This window comes from Hydractinia symbiolongicarpus, chromosome 11 (genome assembly GCF_029227915.1).
Source record: "Hydractinia symbiolongicarpus strain clone_291-10 chromosome 11, HSymV2.1, whole genome shotgun sequence".
In the NCBI taxonomy this organism is placed as follows: domain Eukaryota; kingdom Metazoa; phylum Cnidaria; class Hydrozoa; order Anthoathecata; family Hydractiniidae; genus Hydractinia; species Hydractinia symbiolongicarpus.
Window position 1 is genome coordinate 19,287,727 of NC_079885.1, and position 23,312 is coordinate 19,311,038.

The window sequence follows — 23,312 nt, forward strand, 5'->3', positions numbered from 1 at the left end:
AAAAAACAGGTACAAATATTCAATTGCATAATAAAAGTTGAGGAAGCTCTAGAAAATTCTTTGGGTCGAATTATTTGAAGGTTTTTGAGAGACATTCTTTCTCCAATATTTTACTAACAGCCCGATATGTAACTTGGTGCTTTAATAACTTTGAGATTAGCATATTGGATAATGGCGGTGTTTCTGACTTTCAACTCGGCATTTAAGACATGTGAGAAACATTATCTCAAAAAACTTGTGCTGAAAGAAAGTACGTACAACTGTTAAAATAGCATCTTAATGGCGAAAATAATAGCATCATGCATATCCCGTGTGGTCTAGTGGTTAGGATCCAGTGCTCTCACCGCCGTGGCCGGGGTTCGATTCCCCGCACGGGAAAATGGGATTTTACAACATTTCCTATTGTCGAATCTGGCCATTGAGGCTTTAAAATAATGTGGTTGTGTTAAGTCATTGATGGATTTGGTCCAACTAACAGAAAATGAACAATGCACAAACTCAGCATTTCCACTAGCTTTTTCCATGTGTTTAAGAAACCAATACAAATTTTCAATTGCATAATAAAAGTTGAGGAAGCTTTAGAATATGCTTTGGGTCGACTTGTTTGAAGGTTTTTGAGAGACATTCTTTCTCCAATACTTTATTAACAGCCCGATATGTAACTTGGTGCTTTAACAACTTTGAGATCATCATATTGGCCAATGGCGGTGTTTCTGACTTTTAACTCGGCATTTAAGACATGTGAGAAACATTATCTCAAAAACATTTGCGCTGAAAGGACGTACGTACAACTGTTATAATAGCATTTCAATCGCGAAAATAATCGCATCATGCATATCCCGTGTGGTCTAGTGGTTAGGATCCGGCGCTCTCACCGCCATGGCAGGGGTTCGATTCCCCGCACGGGAGTATGCGATTGTACAACATTTCCTATTGTCGATTCTGGCCATTAAAACTTTAAAATAATGTGGTTGTGTTAAGTCATTGATGGATTTGGTCCAACTAACAGAAAATGAACAATGCACAAACTCAGCATTTCCACTAGCTTCTTCCATGTGTTTAAGAAAGCAATACAAAATTTCAATTGCATAATAAAAGTTGAGGAAGCTTTAAAATATGCTTTGGGTCGAATTGTTTGAAGGTTTTCGAGAGACATTCTTTCTCCAATATTTTTCTATTAGCCCGATATGTAACTTGGTGCTTTAATAACTTTGAGCTCATCATATTGGCCAATTGCGGTGTTTTTGACTTTTAACTCGGCATTTAAGACATGTGAGAAACATTATCTCCAAAAACTTGCGCTGAAAGAACGTACGTACAACTGTTAAAATAGCATTTCAATCGCGAAGTAAATATCATCATGCATATCCCGTGTGGTCTGGTGGTTAGGATCCGGCGCTCTCTTCGCCGTGGCCGGGGTTCGATTCACCGAACGGGAGAGTACGATTTTACAACATTTCCTATTGTCGAATCTGGCCATTGAAACTTTAAAATAATGTGGTAGTGTTAAGTCATTGATGGATTTGGTCCAACTAACAGAAAATGAACAATGCACAAACTCAGCATTTTCACTAGCTTTTTCCATGTGTTTAAGACACCAATACAAATTTTCAATTGCATAATAAAAGTTGAGGAAGATTTAGAAAATTCTTTGCGTCGAAGTGTTTGAAGGTTTTCGAGAGACATTCCTTCACCAATATTTTACTAACAGCCCAATAAGTAACTTGGTGCTTTAAAAACTCTGAGATCAGCATATTGGCCAATGGCGGCCTTTTTGACTTTTAACTCGGCATTTAAGACATGTGAGAAACAATATCTCAAAAGATTTTTGCTGAAAGAACGTACGTACAACTGTTAAAATAGCATTTCAATCGCGAAAATAATGGCATCAGGCATATCCCGTGTTGTCTAGTGGTTAGGATACGGCGCTCTCACCGCCGTGGCCGGGGTTCGATTCCCCGCACTGGACAATACGGTTTCAAAACATTTCTTATTGTCGATTCTGGCCATTAAAACTTTAAAATAATGTGGTTGTGTTAAGTCATTGATTGATTTGGTCCAACTAAAAGAACATGAACAATGCCCAAACTCAGCATTTCCACTAGCTTTTTCCATGTGTTTAAGAAACCAATACAAATTTTCAATTGCATAATAAAAGTTGAGGAAGCTTTAGAATATGCTTTGGGTCGATTTGTTTGAAGGTTTTTGAGAGACATTCTTTCTCCAATACTTTATTAACAGCCCGATATGTAACTTGGTGCTTTAACAACTTTGAGATCATCATATTGGCCAATGGCGGTGTTTCTGACTTTTAACTCGGCATTTAAGACATGTGAGAAACATTATCCATAAAAACTTGCACTGAAAGAACGTACGTACAACTGTTAAAGTAGCATTTCAGTCGCGAAAATAATAGCATCAGGCATATCCCGTGTTGTCTAGTGGTTAGGATACGGCGCTCTCACCGCCGTGGCCGGGGTTCGATTCCCCGCACGGGAGAATGCGATTTCACAACATTTCCTATTGTCGAATCTGGCTATTGAAACTTTAAAATAATGTGGTTGTGTTAAGTCATTGATGGATTTGGTCCAACTATCAGAAAATGAACAATGCACAAACTCAGCATTTCCACTAGCTTTTTCCATGTGTTTAAGAAACCAATACAAATTTTAAATTGCATAATAAAAGTTGAGGAAGCTTTAGAATATGCTTTGGGTCGACTTGTTTGAAGGCTTTTGAGAGACATTCTTTCTCCAATACTTTATTAACAGCGCGATATGTAACTTGGTGCTTTAACAACTTTGAGATCATCATATTGGCCAATGGCGGTGTTTCTGACTTTTAACTCGGCATTTAAGACATGTGAAAAACATTATCTCAAAAAAATTTGCGCTGAAAGGACGTACGTACAACTGTTATAATAGCATTTCAATCGCGAAAATAATAGCATCATGCATATCCCGTGTGGTCTAGTGGTTAGGATCCGGCGCTCTCACCGCCGTAGCCGGGGTTCGATTCCACGCACGGGAGTATGCGATTGTACAACATTTCCTATTGTCGATTCTGGCCATTAAAACTTTAAAATAATGTGGTTGTGTTAAGTCATTGATTGATTTGGTCCAACTAAAAGAAAATGAACAATGCACAAACTCAGCATTTCCACTAGCTTTTTCCATGTGTTTAAGAAACCAATACAAATTTTCAATTGCATAATAAAAGTTGAGGAAGCTTTAGAATATGCTTTGGGTCGATTTTTTTGAAGGTTTTTGAGAGACATTCTTTCTCCAATACTTTATTAACAGCCCGATATGTAACTTGGTGCTTTAACAACTTTGAGATCATCATATTGGCCAATGGCGGTGTTTCTGACTTTTAACTCGGCATTTAAGACATGTGAGACACATTATCTCAAAAACATTTGCGCTGAAAGGACGTACGTACAACTGTTATAATAGCATTTCAATCGCGAAAATAATAGCATCATGCATATCCCGTGTGGTCTAGTGGTTAGGATCCGGCGCTCTCACCGCCGTGGCCGGGGTTCGATTCCCCGCACGGGAGTTTGCGATTGTACAAAATTTCCTATTGTCGATTCTGGCCATTAAAACTTTAAAATAATGTGGTTGTGTTAAGTCATTGATGGATTTGGTCCAACTAACAGAAAATGAACAATGCACAAACTCAGCATTTCCACTAGCATTTTCCATGTGTTTAAGAAACCAATACAAATTTTCAATTGCATAATAAAAGTTGAGGAAGCTTTAGAATATGCTTTGGGTCGATTTGTTTGAAGGTTTTTGAGAGACATTCTTTCTCCAATATTTTACTAACAGCCCGATAAGTAACTTGGTGCTTTAACAACTTTGAGATCATCATATTGGCCAATGGCAGTGTTTCTGACTTTTAACTCGGCATTTAAGACATGTGAGAAACAATATCTCAAAAGATTTTTGCTGAAAGAAAGTACGTACAACTGTAAAAATAGCATTTCAATCGCAAGATAAATATCATCATGCATATCCCGTGTGGTCTAGTGCTTAGGATCCGGCGCTCTCTTTGCGGTGGCCGGGGTTCGATTCCCTGCACGGATGAATGCGATTTTACAACATTTTCTATTGTGGAATCCTGCCTTTGCCACTTTAAAATAATGTGGTAGTGTTAAGTCATTGATGGATTTGGTCCAACTAACAGAAAATGAACAATGCACAAACTCAGCATTTCCACTAGCTGTTTCCATGTGTTTAAAAAACAAGTACAAATTTTCAATTGCATAATAAATGTTGAGGAAGACTTAGCAAATACTTTGCCTCGAAGTGTTTGAAAGTTTTCGTGAGACATTATTTTTCCAAAACTTTACTAACATCCCGATATGTAACTTGGTGCTTTAATAACTTTGAGATCAGCATATTAGATAATGGCGGTGTTTCTGACTTTTAACTCGGCATTTAAGACATGTGAGAAACATTATCTGAAAAAACTTGCACTGAAAGAACGTACGTACAACTGTTAAAATAGCATTTCAATCGCGAAAATAATAGCGTCAGGCATTTCCCGTGTTGTCTAGTGGTTAGCATACGGCGCTCTCACCGCCGTGGCCGGGGTTCGATTCCCCGCACGGGAGTTTGCGATTGTACAACATTTCCTATTGTCGATTCTGGCCATTAAAACTTTAAAATAATGTGGTTGTGTTAAGTCATTGATGGATTTGGTCCAACTAACAGAAAATGAACAATGCACAAACTCAGCATTTCCACTAGCTTTTTCCATGTGTTTAAGAAACCAATACAAATTTTCAATTGCATAATAAAAGTTGAGGAAGCTTTAGAAAATGCTTTGGGTCGATTTGTTTGAAGGTTTTCGAGAGACATTCTTTCTCCAATACTTTACTGACAGCCCGATATGTAACTTGGTGCTTTAACAACTTTGAGATCATCATATTGGCCAATGGCGGTGTTTCTGACTTTTAACACGGAATTTTAAACATGTGAGAAACATTATCCATAAAAACTTGCACTGAAAGAACGTACGTACAACTGTTAAAGTAGCATTTCAATCGCGAAAATAATAGCATCAGGCATATCCCGTGTTGTCTAGTGGTTAGGATACGGCGCTCTCACCGCCGTGGCCGGGGTTCGATTCCCCGCACGGGAGAATGCGATTTCACAACATTTCCTATTGTCGAATCTGGCTATTGAAACTTTAAAATAATGTGGTTGTGTTAAGTCATTGATGGATTTGGTCCAACTATCAGAAAATGAACAATGCACAAACTCAGCATTTCCACTAGCTTTTTCCATGTGTTTAAGAAACCAATACAAATTTTCAATTGCATAATAAAAGTTGAGGAAGCTTTAGAATATGCTTTGGGTCGATTTGTTTGAAGGTTTTTGAGAGACATTCTTTCTCCAATACTTTATTAACAGCCCGATATGTAACTTGGTGCTTTAACAACTTTGAGATCATCATATTGGCCAATGGCGGTGTTTCTAACTTTTAACTCGGCATTTAAGACATGTGAGAAACATTATCTCAAAAAAATTTGCGCTGAAAGGACATACGTACAACTGTTATAATAGCATTTCAATCGCGAAAATAATAGCATCATGCATATCCCGTGTGGTCTAGTGGTTAGGATCCGGTGCTCTCACCGCCGTGGCCGGGGTTCGATTCCCCGCACGGGAGTATGCGATTGTACAACATTTCCTATTGTCGATTCTGGCCATTAAAACTTTAAAATAATGTGGTTGTGTTAAGTCATTGATGGATTTGGTCCAACTAACAGAAAATGAACAATGCACAAACTCAGCATTTCCACTAGCTTTTTCCATGTGTTTAAGAAACCAATACAAATTTTCAATTGCATAATAAAAGTTGAGGAAGCTTTAGAATATGCTTTGGGTCGATTTGTTTGAAGGTTTTTGAGAGACATTCTTTCTCCAATATTTTACTAGCAGCCCGATATGTAACTTGGTGCTTTAACAACTTTGAGATCATCATATTCGCCAATGGCGGTGTTTCTGACTTTTAACTCGGCATGTAAGACATGTGAGAAACATTATCTCAAAAAAATTTGCGCCGAAAGGACGTACGTACAACTGTTAAAATAGCATTTTAATCGCGAAAATAATAGCATCATTCATATCCCGTGTGGTCTAGTGGTTAGGATCCGGCGCTCTCACCGCCGTGGCCGGGGTTCGATTCCCCGCTCGGGAGAATGCGATTGTACAACATTTCCTATTGTCGAATCTGGCCATTGAAACTTTAAAATAATGTTGTTGTGTTAAGTCATTGATGGATTTGGTCCAACTAACAGAAAATGAACAATGCACAAACTCAGCATTTCCACTAGCTTTTTCCATGTGTTTAAGAAACCAATACAAATTTTCAATTGCATAATAAAAGTTGAGGAAGACTTAGAAAATACTTTGCCTCGAAGTGTTTGAAAGTTTTCGAGAGACATTCTTTTTCCAAAACTTTACTAACATCCCGATATGTAACTTGGTGCTTTAATAACTTTGAGATCAGCATATTGGATAATGGCGGTGTTTCTGACTTTTAAGTCGGCATTTAAGACATGTGAGAAACATTATCTGAAAAAACTTGCACTGAAAGGACGTACGTACAACTGTTAAAATAGCATTTCAATCGCGAAAATAATAGCATCATGCATATCCCGTGTGGTCTAGTGGTTAGGATCCGGCGCTCTCACCGCCGTGGCCGGGGTTCGATACCCTGCTCGGGAGAATGCGATTGTACAACATTTCCTATTGTCGAATCTGGCCATTGAAACTTTAAAATAATGTTGTTGTGTTAAGTCATTGATGGATTTGGTCCAACTGACAGAAAATGAACAATGCACAAACTCAGCATTTTCACTAGCTTCTTCCATGTGTTTAAGAAACCAATACAAATTTTCAATTGCATAATAAAAGTTGAGGAAGCTTTAAAATATGCTTTGGGTCGAATTGTTTGAAGGTTTTCGAGAGACATTCTTTCTCCAATATTTTTCTATTAGCTCGATATGTAACTTGGTGCTTTAATAACTTTGAGCTCATCATATTGGCCAATGGCGGTATTTTTGACTTTTAACTCGGCATTTAAGACATGTGAGAAACATTATCTCAAAAAACTTGCGCTGAAAGAACGTACGTACAACTGTTAAAATAGCATTTCAATCGCGAAGTAAATATCATCATGCATATCCCGTGTGGTCTGGTGGTTAGGATACGGTGCTCTCTTCGCCGTGGCCGGGGTTCGATTCACCGCACGGGAGAGTACGATTTTACAGCATTTCCTATTGTCGAATCTAGCCATTGAAACTTTAAAATAATGTGGTAGTGTTAAGTCATTGATGGATTTGGTCCAACTAACAGAAAATGAACAATGCACAAACTCAGCATTTCCACTAGCTTTTTCCATGTGTTTAAGAAACCAATACAAATTTTCAATTGCATAATAAAAGTTGAGGAAGCTTTAGAATATACTTTGGGTCGATTTATTTGAAGGTTTTTGAGAGACATTCTTTCTCCAATACTTTACTAACAGCCCGATATATAACTTGGTGCTTTAACAACTTTGAGATCATCATATTGGCCAATGGCGGTGTTTCTGACTTTTAACTCGGCATTTAAGACATGTGAGAAACATTATCTCAAAAAAATTTGCGCTGAAAGGAAGTACGTACAACTGTTATAATAGCATTTCAATCGCGAAAATATTAGCATCATGCATATCCCGTGTGGTCTAGTGGTTAGGATCCGGCGCTCTCACCGCCGTGGCCGGGGTTCGATTCCCCGCACGGGAGTATGCGATTGTACAACATTTCTTATTGTCGATTCTGGCCATTAAAACTTTAAAATAATGTGGTTGTGTTAAGTCATTGATGGATTTGGTCCAACTAACAGAAAATGAACAATGCACAAACTCAGCATTTCCACTAGCTTTTTCCATGTGTTTAAGAAACCAATACAAATTTTCAATTGCATAATAAAAGTTGAGGAAGCTTTAGAATATGCTTTGGGTCGATTTGTTTGAAGGTTTTTGAGAGACATTCTTTCTCCAATATTTTACTAACAGCCCGATATGTAACTTGGTGCTTTAACAACTTTGAGATCATCATATTCGCCAATGGCGGTGTTTCTGACTTTTAACTCGGCATTTAAGACATGTGAGAAACATTATCTCAAAAAAATTTGCGCTGAAAGGACGTACGTACAACTGTTAAAATAGCATTTCAATCGCGAAAATAATAGCATCATGCATATCCCGTGTGGTCTAGTGGTTAGGATCCGGCGCTCTCACCGCCGTGGCCGGGGTTCGATTCCCCGCTCGGGAGAATGCGATTGTACAACATTTCCTATTGTCGAATCTGGCCATTGAAACTTTAAAATAATGTTGTTGTGTTAAGTCATTGATGGATTTGGTCCAACTAACAGAAAATGAACAATGCACAAACTCAGCATTTTCACTAGCTTCTTCCATGTGTTTAAGAAACCAATACAAATTTTCAATTGCATAATAAAAGTTGAGGAAGATTTAGAAAATTCTTTGCGTCGAAGTGTTTGAAGGTTTTCGAGAGACATTCCTTCACCAATATTTTACTAACAGCCCAATAAGTAACTTGGTGCTTTAAAAACTCTGAGATCAGCATTTTGGCCAATGGCGGCCTTTTTGACTTTTAACTCGGCATTTAAGACATGTGAGAAACAATATCTCAAAAGATTTTTGCTGAAAGAAAGTACGTACAACTGTTAAAATAGCATTTCAATCGCGAAAATAATAGCATCATGCATATCCCGTGTGGTCTTGTGGTTAGGATCCGGCGCTCTCTTCGCCGTGGCCGGGGTTCGATTCCCCGCACGGAAGAATGCGCTTTTACAACATTTCCTATTGTCGAATTCTGCCTTTGCGACTTTAAAATAATGTGGTGGTGTTAAGTCATTAATGGATTTGGTCCAACTAACAGAAAATGAACAATGCACAAACTCAGCAATTCCACTAGCTTTTTCCATGTGTTTAAGGAGCAAGTACAAATTTTCAATTACATAATAAAGGTTGAGGAAGACTTAGAAAATACTTTGCCTCGAAGTGTTTGAAAGTTTTCGAGAGACATTCTTTCTCCAAAACTTTACAAACTTCCCGATATGTAACTTGGTGCTTTAATAACTTTGACATCAGCAAATTGGCCAATGGCGGTGTTTCTGACTTTTAACTTGGGATTTAAGACATGTGAGAAACATTATCTGAAAACACTTGCGCTGAAAGAACGTACGTATAACTGTTTAAATAGCATTTCAATTGCTAAAATAACATCAACATATCCCGTGTGGTCTAGTGGTTAGGATCCGGCACTCTCACCGCCATGGCCGGGGTTCGATTCCCCGCACTGGACAATACGGTTTCAAAACATTTCCTATTGTCGAATCTGGCCATTGAAACTTTAAAATAATGTGGTTGTGTTAAGTCATTGACGGACTTGGTCCATCTAACAGAAAATGGACAATGCAGAAAGTCAGCGTTTCCACTAACTTCTTCCGCATGGTTTAAAAACAAGTATACATTTTCAATTGCATAATAAAAGTTGAGGAAGCTTTAGAAAATGCTTTGGGTCGATTTGTTTGAAGGTTTTCGAGAGACATTCTTTCTCCAATACTTTACTGACAGCCCGATATGTAACTTGGTGCTTTAATAACTTTATGATCATCATATTGGCCAATGGCGGTGTTTCTGACTTTAAACTCGGCATTTAAGACATGTGAGAAACACTATCTCAAAACACTTGCGCTAAAAGGACGTACGTACAACTGTTAAAATAGCATTTCAATCGCGAAAATAATAGCATCATGCATATCCCGTGTGGTCTAGTGGTTAGGATCCGGCGCTCTCACCGCCGTGGCCGGGGTTCGATTCCCCGCACGGGAGAATGCGATATTACAACATTTCCTATTGTCGAATCTGGCCATTGAAACTTTAAAATAATGTGGTTGTGTTAAGTCATTGATGGATTTGGTCCAACTAACAGAAAATTAACAATGCACAAACTCAGCATTTCCACTAGCTTTTTCCATGTGTTTAAAAAACAAGTACAAATTTTCAATTGCATAATAAAGGTTGAAGAAGATTTAGAAAATACTTTGCCTCGAAGTGTTTGAAAGTTTTCGAGAGACATTCTTTCTCCAAAACTTTACTAACATCCCGATATGTAACTTCGTGCTTTAATAACTTTGAGATCAGCATATTTGATAATGCCGGTGTTTCTGACTTGTAACTCGGCATTTAAGACATGTGAGAAACATTACCTGAAAAAACCTGCACTGAAAGAACGTACTTATAACTGTTTAAATAGCATTTCAATCGCGAAAATAACATCATTATATCACGTGTGGTCTAGTGGTTAGGATCCGGCGCTCTCACCGCCGTGGCCGGGGTTCGATTCCCCGCACTGGCGAATGCGGTTTCACAACATTTCCTATTGTCGAATCTGGCCATTGAAACTTTAAAATAATGTGGTTGTGTTAAGTCATTGATGGATTTGGTCCAACTAACAGAAAATAAACAATGCACAAACTCAGCATTTCCACTAGCTTTTTCCATGTGTTTAAGAAACCAATACAAATTTTCAATTGCATAATAAAAGTTGAGGAAGCTTTAGAATATGCTTTGGGTCGATATGTTTTAAGGTTTTCGAGAGACATTCTTTCTCCAATACTTTACTAACAGCCCGATATGTAACTTGGTGCTTTAATAACTTTGAGATCATCATATTGGCCAATGACGGTGTTTCTGGTTTTTACCTCGGCATTTAAGACATGTGAGAAACATTATCTCAAAAAACTTGCACTAAAAGGACGTACGTACAACTGTTAAAATAGCATTTCAATTGCGAAAATAATAGCATCATGCATATCCCTTGTGGTCTAGTGGTTAGGATCCGGCGCTGTCACCGCCGTGGCCGGGGTTTGATTCCCCGCACGGGAGAATGCGATTTTGCAACATTTCCTATTGTCGAATCTGGCCATTGAAATTTCAAAATAATGCGGTTGTGTTAAGTCATTGATGGATTTGGTCCAACTAACAGAAAATAAACAATGCACAAACTCAGCATTTCCACTAGCTCCTTTCCATGTGTTTAAGAAACCAATACAAATTTTCAATTGCATAATAAAAGTTGAGGAAGCTTTAGAATATGCTTTGGGTCGATTTGTTTGAAGTTTTTCGAGACACATTCTTTCTCCAATACTTTACTAACAGCCCGATATGTAACTTGGTGCTTTAATAACTTTGAGATCATCATATTGGCCAATGGCAGTGTTTCTGACTTTTAACTCGGCATTTAAGACATGTGAGAAACATTATCTCAAAAAACTTGCGCAGAAAGGACGTACGTACAACTGTTATAATAGCATTTCAATCGCGAAAAAAATAGCATCATGCATATCCCGTGTGGTCTAGTGGTTAGGATCCGGCGTTGTCTTCGCCGTGGCCGGGCTTCGATTTTCTGCACGGAAGAATGCGATTTTACAACATTTTCTATTGTGGAATCCTGCCTTTGTCACTTTAAAATAATGTGGTTGTGTTAAGTCATTGATGGATTTGGTCCAACTAACAGAAAATGAACAGCGCACAAACTCAGCAATTCCACTAGCTTTTTCCATGTGTTTAAGAAACAAGTACAAATTTTCAATTGCATAATAAAGGTTGAGGAAGATTTAGAAAATACTTTGTCTCGAAGTGTTTGAAAGTTTTCGAGAGACATTCTTTCTCCAAAACTTTACTAACATCCCGATATGTAACTTGGTGTTTTAATAACTTTGAGATCAGCATATTTGATAATGCCGGTGTTTCTGACTTGTAACTCGGCATTTAAGACATGTGAGAAACATTACCTGAAAAAACCTGCACTGAAAGAACGTACTTATAACTGTTTAAATAGCATTTCAACCGCGAAAATAACATCATTATATCACGTGTGGTCTAGTGGTTAGGATCCGGCGCTCTCACCGCCGTGGCCGGGGTTCGATTCCCCGCACTGGAGAATGCGGTTTCACAACATTTCCTATTGTCAAATCTGGCCATTGAAACTTTAAAATAATGTGGTTGTGTTAAGTCATTGATGGATTTGGTCCAACTAACAGAAAATAAACAATGCACAAACTCAGCATTTCCACTAGCTTTTTCCATGTGTTTAAGAAACCAATACAAATTTTCAATTTCATAATAAAAGTTGAGGAAGCTTTAGAAAATGCTTTGGGTCGATATGTTTTAAGGTTTTCGAGAGACATTCTTTCTCCAATACTTTACTAACAGCCCGATATGTAACTTGGTGCTTTAATAACTTTGAGATCATCATATTGGCCAATGACGGTGTTTCTGACTTTTACCTCGGCATTTAAGACATGTGAGAAACATTATCTCAAAAAGCTTGCACTAAAAGGACGTACGTACAACTGTTAAAATAGCATTTCAATTGCGAAAATAATAGCATCATGCATATCCCTTGTGGTCTAGTGGTTAGGATCCGGCGCTGTCACCGCCGTGGCCGGGGTTTGAGTCCCCGCACGGGAGAATGCGATTTTACAACATTTCCTATTGTCGAATCTGGCCATTGAAATTTTAAAATAATGTGGTTGTGTTAAGTCATTGATGGATTTGGTCCAACTAACAGAAAATAAACAATGCACAAACTCAGCATTTCCACTAGCTTCTTTCCATGTGTTTAAGAAACCAATACAAATTTTCAATTGCATAATAAAAGTTGAGGAAGCTTTAGAATATGCTTTGGGTCGATTTGTTTGAAGGTTTTCGAGAGACATTCTTTCTCCAATACTTTACTAACAGCCTGATATGTAACTTGGTGCTTTAATAACTTTGAGATCATCATATTGGCCAATGGCGGTGCTTCTGACTTTTAACTCGGCATTTAAGACATGTAAGAAACATTATCTCAAAAAACTTGCACTGAAAGGACGTACGTACAACTGTTAAAATAGCATTTCAATGGCGAAAATAATAGCATCATGCATATCCCGTGTGGTCTAGTTGTTAGGATCCGGTGCTCTCACCGCCGTGGCCGGGGTTCGATTCCCCGCACGGGAGAATGCGATTTTACAACATTTCCTATTGTCGAATCTGGCCGTTGAAGCTTTAAAATAATGTTGTTGTGTTACGTCATTGATGGATTTGGTCCAACTAACAGAAAATGAACAATGCACAAACTCAACATTTCCACTAGCTTTTTCCATGTGTTTAAGAAACCAATACAAATTTTCAATTGCATAATAAAAGTTGAGGAAGCTTTAGAATATGCTTTGGGTCGAATTGTTTGAAGGTTTTCGAGAGACATTCTTCCTCCAATATTTTACTAACAACCCGATATGTAACTTGGTGTTTTAAAAACTTTGAGATCATCATATTGGCCAATGGCGGTGTTTCTGACTTTTAACTCGGCATTTAAGACATGTGAGAAACATTATCTCAAAAAACGTGCGCTGAAAGGACGTACGTACAACTGCTAAAATAGCATTTCAATCGCGACAATAATAGCATCATGCATATCCCGTGTGGTCTAGTGGTTAGGATCCGGCTCTCTCACCGCTATGGCCGGGGTTCGATTCCCCGCACGGCAGAATGCGATTTTACAACATTTCCTATTGTCGAATCTGGCCATTGAAGCTTTAAAATAATGTGGTTGTGTTAAGTCATTGATGGATTTGGTCCAACTAACAGAAAATAAACAATGCACAAACTCAGCATTTCCACTAGCTTCTTTCCATGTGTTTAAGAAACCAATACAAATTTTTAATTGCATAATAAAAGTTGAAGAAGCTTTAGAATATGCTTTGGGTCGATTTGTTTGAAGGTTTTCGAGAAACATTCTTTCTCCAATACTTTACTAACAGCCCGATATGTAACTTGGTGCTTTAATAACTTTGAGATCATGATATTGGCCAATGGCGGTGTTTCTGACTTTTAACTCGGCATTTAAGACATGTAAGAAACATTATCTTAAAAAACTTGCGCTGAAAGGACGTACGTACAACTGTTAAAATAGCATTTCAATGGCGAAAATAATAGCATCATGCATATCCCGTGTGGTCTAGTGGTTAGGATCCGGTGCTCTCACCGCCTTGGCCGGGGTTCGATTCCCCGCACGGGAGAATGCGATTTTACAACACTTCCTATTGTCGAATCTGGCCGTTGAAGCTTTAAAATAATGTGTTTGTGTTAAGTCATTGATGGATTTGGTCCAACTAACAGAAAATGAACAATGCACAAACTCAGCATTTCCACTAGCTTTTCCATGTGTTTAAGAAACCAATACAAATTTTCAATTGCATAATAAAAGTTGAGGAAGCTTTACAATATGCTTTGGGTCGAATTGTTTGAAGGTTTTCGAGAGACATTCTTCCTCCAATATTTTACTAACAGCCCGATATGTAACTTGGTGCTTTAATAACTTTGAGATCATCATATTGGCCAATGGCGGTGTTTCTGACTTTTAACTCGGCATTTAAGACATGTGAGAAACATTATCTCAAAAAACGTGCGCTGAAAGGACGTACGTACAACTGCTAAAATAGCATTTCAATCGCAACAATAATAGCATCATGCATATCCCGTGTGGTCTGGTGGTTAGGATCCGGCGCTTTCACAGCCGTGGTCGGGGTTCGATTCCCTGCATGGGAGAATGCGATTTTACAACATTTCCTTTTGTCGCATCCTACCTTTCCCACCTTAAAATAATGTGGTTGTGTTAAGTCATTGATGGATTTGGTCCAACTAACAGAAAATGAACAGTGCACAAACTCAGCAATTCCACTAACTTTTTCCATGTGTTTAAGAAAGAAGTACAAATATTCAATTGCATAATAAAGGTTGAGGAAGACTTAGAAAATAATTTGCCTCGAAGTGTTTGAAAGTTTTCGAGAGACATTCTTTCTCCAAAACTTTACTAACATCCCGATATGCAACTTGGTGCTTTAATAATTTTGAGTTCATCATATTGGCCAATGGCGGTGTTTCTGACTTTTAATTCGGCATATAAGACGTGTGAGAAACATTATCTCAAAAAACGTGCGCTGAAAGGACGTACGTACAACTGTTAAAATATCATTTCAATCGCTAAAATAACATCAGCATATCCTGTGTGGTCTAGTGGTTAGGATCCGGCGCTCTCACCGCCGTGGTCGGGGTTCGATTCCCCGCACGGGAGAATGCGATTTTACAACATTTCCTATTGTCGAATCTGGCCATTAAAACTTTAAAATAATGTCGTTTTGTTAAGTCATTGATGGATTTGGTCCAACTAACAGAAAATGAACATTGCACAAACTCAGCATTTCCACTGGCTTTTTCCATGTGTTTAAGAAACCAATACAAATTTTCAATTGCATAATAAAAGTTGAGGAAGCTTTAGAATATGCTTTGGGTCGAATTGTTTGAAGGTTTTTGAGAGAATTTCTTCCTTCAATATTTTACTAACAGCCCGATATGTAACTTGGTAGTTTAATAACTTTGAGATCATCATATTGGCCAATGACCGTGTTTCTGCCATTTAATTCGGCATTTAAGACATGTGAGAAACATTATCTCAAAAAACGTGCGCTAAAAGAAGGTACGTGCAACTGTTAAAATAACATTTCAATCGCTAAAATAACAATAGCATGAACCGTGTGGTCTAGTGGTTAGGATCCGGCGCTCTCACCGCCGTGGCGGGAGTTCGATTCCCCGAACTGGAGAATACGGTTGCACAACATTTCCTATTGTCGAATCTGGCCATTGAAACTTTAAAATAATGTGGTTGTTTTAAGTCATTGATGGATTTGTTCCATCTAACAGAAAATGAACAATGCAGAAAGTCAGCGTTTCCACTAACTTTTTCTGCATGATTAAAAAACAAGTACAAATTTTCAATTGCATAATAAAAGTTGAGCAAGCTTTAGAAAATGCTTTGGGTCGATTTGTTTGAAGGTTTTCGAGAGACATTCTTTCTCCAATACTTTACTAACATCCCGATATGTAACTTGGTGCTTTAATAACTCTGAGATCATCATATTGGCCAATGGCGGTGTTTCTGACTTTTAACTCGGCATTTAAGACATGTGAGAAACATTATCTCAAAAAACTTGCGCTGAATTGACGTACGTACAACTGTTAAAATAACATTTCAATGGCGAAAATAATAGCATCATGCATATCCCGTGTGGTCTAGTGGTTAGGATCCGGCGCTCTCACCGCCGTGGCCGGGTTTCGATTTCCCGCACGGGAGAATGCGATTTTACAACATTTCCTATTGTCGAATCTGGCCATTAAAACTTTAAAATAATGTGGTTTTGTTAAGTCATTGATGGATTTGGTCCAACTAACAGAAAATGAACATTGCACAAACTCAGCATTTCCACTGGCTTTTTCCATGTGTTTAAGAAACCAATACAAATTTTCAATTGCATAATAAAAGTTGAGGAAGCTTTAGAATATGCTTTGGGTCGAATTGTTTGAAGGTTTTTGAGAGACTTTCTTCCTTCAATATTTTACTAACAGCCCGATATGTAACTTGGTGGTTTAATAACTTTGAGATCATCATATTGGCCAATGACCGTGTTTCTGCCATTTAATTCGGCATTTAAGAGATGTGAGAAACATTATCTCAAAAAACGTGCGCTAAAAGAACGTACGTGCAACTGTTAAAATAACATTTCAATCGCTAAAATAACATTAGCATGAACCGTGTGGTCTAGTGGTTAGGATCCGGCGCTCTCACCGCCGTGGCCGGAGTTCGATTCCTCGCACTGGAGAATACGGTTTCACAACATTTCCTATTGTCGAATCTGGCCATTGAAACTTTAAAATAATGTGGTTGTGTTAAGTCATTGATGGATTTGGTCGATCTAACAGAAAATGAACAATGCAGAAAGTCAGCGCGTCCACTAACTTTTTCCGCATGATTAAAAAACAAGTACAAATATTCAATTGCATAAAAAAAATTGAGGAAGCTTTAAAAAAGGTTTTGGGTCGAATTATTTGAAGGTTTTCAAGAGACATTCTTTCTCCAATATTTTACTAACAGCCCGATATGTAACTTGGTGCTTTAATAACTTTGAGATCATCATATTGGCCAATGGCGGTAATCTGACTTTTAACTCGGCGTTTAAGACATGTGAGAAACATTATCTCAAAAAACTTGCGCTGAAAGAACGTACGTGTAACTGTTAAAATAACATTTCAATGGCGAAAATAATAGCATCATGCATATCCCGTGTGGTCTAGTTGTTAGGATCCGGCGCTCTCACCGCCGTGGCCGGGGTTTGATTCCCTGCATGGGAGAATGCGATTTTACAACCTTTCCTATTGTCGAATCTGGCCATTAAAACTTTAAAATAATGTGGTTTTGTTGAGTCATTGATGGATTTGGTCCAACTAACAGAAAATTAACATTGCACAAACTCAGCATTTCCACTGGCTTTTTCCATGTGTTTAAGAAACCAATACAAATTTTCAAATGCATAATAAATATTGAGGAAGCTTTAGAATATGCTTTGGGTCGAATTGTTGGAAGGTTTTCGAGAGACTTTCTTCCTTCAATATTTTACTAACAGCCCGATATGTAACTTGGTGGTTTAATAACTTTGAGATCATCATATTGGCCAATGACGGTGTTTCTGCCATTTAATTCGGCATTTAGGACATATGAGAAACATTATCTCAAATAACGTGCGCTAAAAGAAGGTACGTTTAACTGTTTAAATAGCATTTCAATCTCAAAAATAATATCAGCATGCATATCCCGTGTGGTCTGGTGGTTAGGATCCGGTGCTCTCACCGCCGTGGCCGGGGTTCGATTCCCTGCACCGGAGAATGCGATTTTACAACATTTCCTATTGTCGCATCCTGCCTTTGCCACTTTAAAATAATGTGGTTGTGTTAAGTCATTGATGGATTTGGTCCAACTAACAGAAAATGAACAGTGCACAAACTCAGCAATTCCACTAGGTTTTTCCATGTGTTTAAGAGACATGTACAAATTTTCAATTGCATAATAAAGGTTGAGGAAGACTTAGAAAATACTTTGCCTCGAAGTGTTTCAAAGTTTTCGAGAGACATTCTTTCTCCAAAACTTTACTAACATCCCGATATGTAACTTGGTGCTTTAATAACTTTGAGATCAGCATATTGGATAATGGCGGTGTTTCTGACTTTCAACTCGGCATTTAAGACATGTGAGAAACATTATCTGAAAAAACTTGCGCTGAAAGACTGTACGTATAACTGTTATAATAGCATTTCAATGGCGAAAATAATAGCATCATGCATATCCCGTGTGGTCTGGTGGTTAGGATCCGGTGCTCTCACCGCCGTTGCCGGGGTTCGATTCCCTGCACGGGAGAATGCGATTTTACAACATTTCCTATTGTCGCATCCTGCCTTTGCCACTTTAAAATAATGTGGTTGTGTTAAGTCATTGATGGATTTGGTCCAACTAACCGAAAATGAACAATGCACAAACTTAGCATTTCCACTAGCATTTTCCATGCGTTAAAGAGCAAGTACAAATTTTCAATTGCATATTAAAAGTTGAGGAAGACTTAGAAAATACTTTGCCTCGAAGTGTTTGAAAGTTTTCGAGAGACATTCTTTCTCCAAAACTTTACTAACATCCCGATATGTAACTTGGTGCTTTGATAACTTTGAGATCAGCATATTGGCCAATGGCGGTGTTTCTGACTTTTACCTTGGCATTTAAGACATGTGAGAAACATTATCTGAAAAAACTTGCGCTGAAAGAACGTACGTATAATTGTTTAAATATTATTTCAATCGCTAAAATAACATCAGCATATCCTGTGTGGTCTAGTGGTTAGGATCCGGCGCTCTCACCACCGTGGCGGGGTTTGATTACCCGCACTGGAGAATGCGGTTTTATAACATTTCCTGTTGTCGAATCTGGCTATTGAAACTTTAAAATAATGTGGTTGTGTTAAGTCATCGATGGATTTGGTCCATCTAACAGAAAATGAACAATGCAGAAAGTCAGCGTTTCCACTAACTTTTTCCGCATGATTAAAAAACAAGTACAAATTTTCAATTGCATAATAAAAGTTGAGCAAGCTTTAGAAAATGCTTTGGGTCGATTTGTATGAAGGTTTTCGAGAGACATTCTTTCTCCAATACTTTACTAACAGCCCGATATGTAACTTGGTGGTTTAATAACTTTGAGATCATCATATTGGCCAATGGCGGTGTTTCTGACTTTTAACTCGGCATTTAAGACATGTGAGAAACATTATCTCAAAAAACTTGCGCTGAATGGACGTACGTACAACTGTTAAAATAACATTTCAATGGCGAAAATAATAGCATCATGCATATCCCGTGTGGTCTAGTGGTTAGGATCCGGCGCTCTCACCGCCGTGCCCGGGGTTCGATTCCCCGCACGGGAGAATGCGATTTTACAACATTTCCTATTGTCGAATCTGGCCATTAAAACTTTAAAATAATGTGGCTTTGTTAAGTCATTGATGGATTTGGTCCAACTAACAGAAAATGAACATTGCACAAACTCAGCATTTCCACTGGCTTTTTCCATGTGTTTAAGAAACCAATACAAATTTTCAATTGCATAATAAAAGTTGAGGAAGCTTTAGAATATGCTTTGGGTCGAAGTGTTTGAAAGTTTTCGAGAGACATTCTTTCTCCAAAACTTTACTAACATCCCGATATGTAACTTGGTGCTTTAATAACTTTGAGATCAGTATATTGGCCAATGGCGGTGTTTCTGACTTTTACCTTGGCATTTAAGACATGTGAGAAACATTATCTGAAAAAAATTGCGCTGAAAGAACGTACGTATAATTGTTTAAATATCATTTCAATCAATTGAAATATCATTTCAATTTGCCTCGAAGTGTTTGAAAGTTTTCGAGAGACATTCTTTCTCCAAAACTTTACTAACATCCCGATATGTAACTTGGTGCTTTAAAAACTTTGAGATTAGCATATTGGATAATGGCGGTGTTTCTGACTTTCAACTCGGCATTTAAGACATGTGAGAAACATTATCTGAAAAAACTTGCGCTGAAAGAACGTACGTATAATTGTTTAAATATTATTTCAATCGCTAAAATAACATCAGCATATCCTGTGTGGTCTAGTGGTTAGGATCCGGCGCTCTCACCACCGTGGCGGGGTTCGATTCCCCGCACTGGAGAATGCGGTTTCACAACATTTCCTATTGTCGAATCTGGCTATTGAAACTTTAAAATAATGTGGTTGTGTTAAGTCATCGATGGATTTGGTCCATCTAACAGAAAATGAACAATGCAGAAAGTCAGCGTTTCCACTAACTTTTTCCGCATGATTAAAAAACAAGTACAAATTTTCAATTGCATAATAAAAGTTGAGCAAGCTTTAGAAAATGCTTTGGGTCGATTTGTATGAAGGTTTTCGAGAGACATTCTTTCTCCAATACTTTACTAACAGCCCGATATGTAACTTGGTGGTTTAATAACTTTGAGATCATCATATTGGCCAATGGCGGTGTTTCTGACTTTTAACTCGGCATTTAAGACATGTGAGAAACATTATCTCAAAAAACTTGCGCTGAATGGACGTACGTACAACTGTTAAAATAACATTTTAATGGCGAAAATAATAGCATCATGCAAATCCCGTGTGGTCTAGTGGTTAGGATCCGGCGCTCTCACCGCCGTGCCCGGGGTTCGATTCCCCGCACGGGAGAAGGCGATTTTACAACATTTCCTATTGTCGAATCTGGCCATTAAAACCTTAAAATAATGTGGTTTTGTTAAGTCATTGATGGATTTGGTCCAACTAACAGAAAATGAACATTGCACAAACTCAGCATTTCCACTGGCTTTTTCCATGTGTTTAAGAAACCAATACAAATTTTCAATTGCATAATAAAAGTTGAGGAAGCTTTAGAATATGCTTTGGGTCGAAGTGTTTGAAAGTTTTCGAGAGACATTCTTTCTCCAAAACTTTACTAACATCCCGATATGTAACTTGGTGCTTTAATAACTTTGAGATCAGCATATTGGCCAATGGCGGTGTTTCTGACTTTTACCTTGGCATTTAAGACATGTGAGAAACATTATCTGAAAAAACTTGCGCTGAAAGAACGTACGTATAATTGTTTAAATATCATTTCAATCAATTGAAATATCATTTTAATTTGCCTCGAAGTGTTTGAAAGTTTTCGAGAGACATTCTTTCTCCAAAACTTTACTAACATCCCGATATGTAACTTGGTGCTTTAATAACTTTGAGATCAGCATATTGGATAATGGCGGTGTTTCTGACTTTCAACTCGGCATTTAAGACATGTGAGAAACATTATCTGAAAAAACTTGCGCTTAAAGACCGTACGTATAACTGTTATAATAGCATTTCAATGGCGAAAATAATAGCATCATGCATATCCCGTGTGGTCTGGTGGTTAGGATCCGGTGCTCTCACCGCCGTTGCCGGGGTTCGATTCCCTGCACGGGAGAATGCGATTTTACAACATTTCCTATTGTCGAATCTGGCTATTGAAACTTTAAAATAATGTGGTTGTGTTAAGTCATCGATGGATTTGGTCCATCTAACAGAAAATGAACAATGCAGAAAGTCAGCGTTTCCACTAAATATTTCCGCATGATTAAAAAACAAGTACAAATTTTCAATTGCATAATAAAAGTTGAGCAAGCTTTAGAAAATGCTTTGGGTCGATTTGTATGAAGGTTTTCGAGAGACATTCTTTCTCCAATACTTTACTAACAGCCCGATATGTAACTTGGTGGTTTAATAACTTTGATATCATCATATTGGCCAATGGCGGTGTTTCTGACTTTTAACTCGGCATTTAAGACATGTGAGAAACATTATCTCAAAAAACTTGCGCTGAAAGAACGTACGTGAAACTGTTTAAATTGCATTTCAATCTCGAAAATAATATCTGCATGCATATCCCGTGTGGTCTGGTGGTTAGGATCCGGTGCTCTCACCGCCGTGGCCGGGGTTCGATTCCCTGCACGGGAGAATGCGATTTTCAAAATTTCCTATTGTCGCATCCTGCCTTTGCCACTTTAAAATAATGTGGTTGTGTTAAGTCATTGATGGATTTGTTCCAACTAACCGAAAATGAACAATGCACAAACTTAGCATTTCCACTAGCATTTTCCATGCGTTAAGGAGCAAGTACAAATTTTCAATTGCATAATAAAGGTTGAGGAAGACTTAGAAAATACTTTGCCTCGAAGTGTTTGAAAGTTTTCGAGAGACATTCTTTCTCCAAAACTTTACTAACATCCCGATATGTAACTTGGTGCTTGAATAACTTTGAGATCAGCATATTGGCCAATGGCGGTGTTTCTGACTTTTAACTCGGCATTTAAGACATGTGAGAAACATTATCTCAAAAAACTTGCGCTGAATATACGTAAGTACAACTATTAAAATAACATTTCAATGGCGAAAATAATAGCATCATGCATATCCCGTGTGGTCTAGTGGTTAGGATCCGGCGCTCTCACCGCCGTGGCTGGGCTTCGATTCCCCGCACGGGAGAATGCGATTTTACAACATTTCCTATTGTCGAATCTGGCCATTAAAACTTTAAAATAATGTGGTTTTGTTAAGTCATTGATGGATTTGGTCCAACTAACAGAAAATGAACATTGCACAAACTCAGCGTTTCCACTGGCTTTTTCCATGTGTTTAAGAAACCAATACAAATTTTCAATTGCATAATAAAAGTTGAGGAAGCTTTAGAATATGCTTTGGGTCGAATTGTTTGAAGGTTTTCGAGAGACTTTCTTCCTCCAATATTTTACTAACAGCCCGATATGTAACTTGGTGGTTTAATAACTTTGAGATCATCATATTGGCCAATGACGGTGTTTCTGCCATTTAATTCGGCATTTAAGACATGTGAGAAACATTATCTCAAAAAACTTGCGCTAAAAGAAGGTACGTGTAACTGTTTAAATAGCATTTCAATCTCGAAAATAATATCAGCATGCATATCCCGTGTGGTCTAGTGGTTAGGATCCGGCGCTCTCACCGCCGTGGCTGGGCTTCGATTCCCCGCACGGGAGAATGCGATTTTACAACATTTCCTATTGTCGAATCTGGCCATTAAAACTTTTAAATAATGTGGTTTTGTTAAGTCATTGATGGATTTGGTCCAACTAACAGAAAATGAACATTGCACAAACTCAGCATTTCCACTGGCTTTTTCCATGTGTTTAAGAAACCAATACAAATTTTCAATTGCATAATAAAAGTTGAGGAAGCTTTAGAATATGCTTTGGGTC

The 23,312-nt window shown here is 38.0% G+C and overlaps 21 non-coding genes across 21 annotated transcripts; all 21 read left to right on the plus strand.

Annotated features, from left to right (window-relative positions):
- The first annotated feature begins 306 nt into the window (after positions 1–306).
- Positions 307–378, plus strand: Trnae-cuc (transfer RNA glutamic acid (anticodon CUC)). Its single transcript has one exon. It is a non-coding gene; the product is annotated as a tRNA-Glu (tRNA).
- Positions 379–837: 459 nt separating this feature from the next.
- Positions 838–909, plus strand: Trnae-cuc (transfer RNA glutamic acid (anticodon CUC)). Its single transcript has one exon. It is a non-coding gene; the product is annotated as a tRNA-Glu (tRNA).
- Positions 910–1,897: 988 nt separating this feature from the next.
- Trnae-cuc (transfer RNA glutamic acid (anticodon CUC)) lies at positions 1,898–1,969 on the plus strand. The gene has a single exon. It is a non-coding gene; the product is annotated as a tRNA-Glu (tRNA).
- A 458-nt stretch (positions 1,970–2,427) lies between these two features.
- Trnae-cuc (transfer RNA glutamic acid (anticodon CUC)) lies at positions 2,428–2,499 on the plus strand. The gene has a single exon. It is a non-coding gene; the product is annotated as a tRNA-Glu (tRNA).
- A 459-nt stretch (positions 2,500–2,958) lies between these two features.
- Positions 2,959–3,030, plus strand: Trnae-cuc (transfer RNA glutamic acid (anticodon CUC)). The gene has a single exon. It is a non-coding gene; the product is annotated as a tRNA-Glu (tRNA).
- A 459-nt stretch (positions 3,031–3,489) lies between these two features.
- Trnae-cuc (transfer RNA glutamic acid (anticodon CUC)) lies at positions 3,490–3,561 on the plus strand. The gene has a single exon. It is a non-coding gene; the product is annotated as a tRNA-Glu (tRNA).
- A 988-nt stretch (positions 3,562–4,549) lies between these two features.
- On the plus strand, positions 4,550–4,621 carry Trnae-cuc (transfer RNA glutamic acid (anticodon CUC)). The gene has a single exon. It is a non-coding gene; the product is annotated as a tRNA-Glu (tRNA).
- Positions 4,622–5,079: 458 nt separating this feature from the next.
- On the plus strand, positions 5,080–5,151 carry Trnae-cuc (transfer RNA glutamic acid (anticodon CUC)). The gene has a single exon. It is a non-coding gene; the product is annotated as a tRNA-Glu (tRNA).
- Positions 5,152–5,610: 459 nt separating this feature from the next.
- Trnae-cuc (transfer RNA glutamic acid (anticodon CUC)) lies at positions 5,611–5,682 on the plus strand. The gene has a single exon. It is a non-coding gene; the product is annotated as a tRNA-Glu (tRNA).
- A 459-nt stretch (positions 5,683–6,141) lies between these two features.
- On the plus strand, positions 6,142–6,213 carry Trnae-cuc (transfer RNA glutamic acid (anticodon CUC)). The gene has a single exon. It is a non-coding gene; the product is annotated as a tRNA-Glu (tRNA).
- A 458-nt stretch (positions 6,214–6,671) lies between these two features.
- On the plus strand, positions 6,672–6,743 carry Trnae-cuc (transfer RNA glutamic acid (anticodon CUC)). The gene has a single exon. It is a non-coding gene; the product is annotated as a tRNA-Glu (tRNA).
- Positions 6,744–7,732: 989 nt separating this feature from the next.
- Positions 7,733–7,804, plus strand: Trnae-cuc (transfer RNA glutamic acid (anticodon CUC)). Its single transcript has one exon. It is a non-coding gene; the product is annotated as a tRNA-Glu (tRNA).
- Positions 7,805–8,263: 459 nt separating this feature from the next.
- Trnae-cuc (transfer RNA glutamic acid (anticodon CUC)) lies at positions 8,264–8,335 on the plus strand. The gene has a single exon. It is a non-coding gene; the product is annotated as a tRNA-Glu (tRNA).
- Positions 8,336–9,849: 1,514 nt separating this feature from the next.
- Positions 9,850–9,921, plus strand: Trnae-cuc (transfer RNA glutamic acid (anticodon CUC)). The gene has a single exon. It is a non-coding gene; the product is annotated as a tRNA-Glu (tRNA).
- A 3,102-nt stretch (positions 9,922–13,023) lies between these two features.
- Trnae-cuc (transfer RNA glutamic acid (anticodon CUC)) lies at positions 13,024–13,095 on the plus strand. The gene has a single exon. It is a non-coding gene; the product is annotated as a tRNA-Glu (tRNA).
- Positions 13,096–14,084: 989 nt separating this feature from the next.
- Positions 14,085–14,156, plus strand: Trnae-cuc (transfer RNA glutamic acid (anticodon CUC)). The gene has a single exon. It is a non-coding gene; the product is annotated as a tRNA-Glu (tRNA).
- Positions 14,157–15,139: 983 nt separating this feature from the next.
- Trnae-cuc (transfer RNA glutamic acid (anticodon CUC)) lies at positions 15,140–15,211 on the plus strand. Its single transcript has one exon. It is a non-coding gene; the product is annotated as a tRNA-Glu (tRNA).
- A 984-nt stretch (positions 15,212–16,195) lies between these two features.
- On the plus strand, positions 16,196–16,267 carry Trnae-cuc (transfer RNA glutamic acid (anticodon CUC)). The gene has a single exon. It is a non-coding gene; the product is annotated as a tRNA-Glu (tRNA).
- Positions 16,268–19,364: 3,097 nt separating this feature from the next.
- Trnae-cuc (transfer RNA glutamic acid (anticodon CUC)) lies at positions 19,365–19,436 on the plus strand. The gene has a single exon. It is a non-coding gene; the product is annotated as a tRNA-Glu (tRNA).
- Positions 19,437–20,661: 1,225 nt separating this feature from the next.
- Positions 20,662–20,733, plus strand: Trnae-cuc (transfer RNA glutamic acid (anticodon CUC)). The gene has a single exon. It is a non-coding gene; the product is annotated as a tRNA-Glu (tRNA).
- Positions 20,734–21,963: 1,230 nt separating this feature from the next.
- On the plus strand, positions 21,964–22,035 carry Trnae-cuc (transfer RNA glutamic acid (anticodon CUC)). Its single transcript has one exon. It is a non-coding gene; the product is annotated as a tRNA-Glu (tRNA).
- The last annotated feature ends 1,277 nt before the right edge of the window (positions 22,036–23,312 follow it).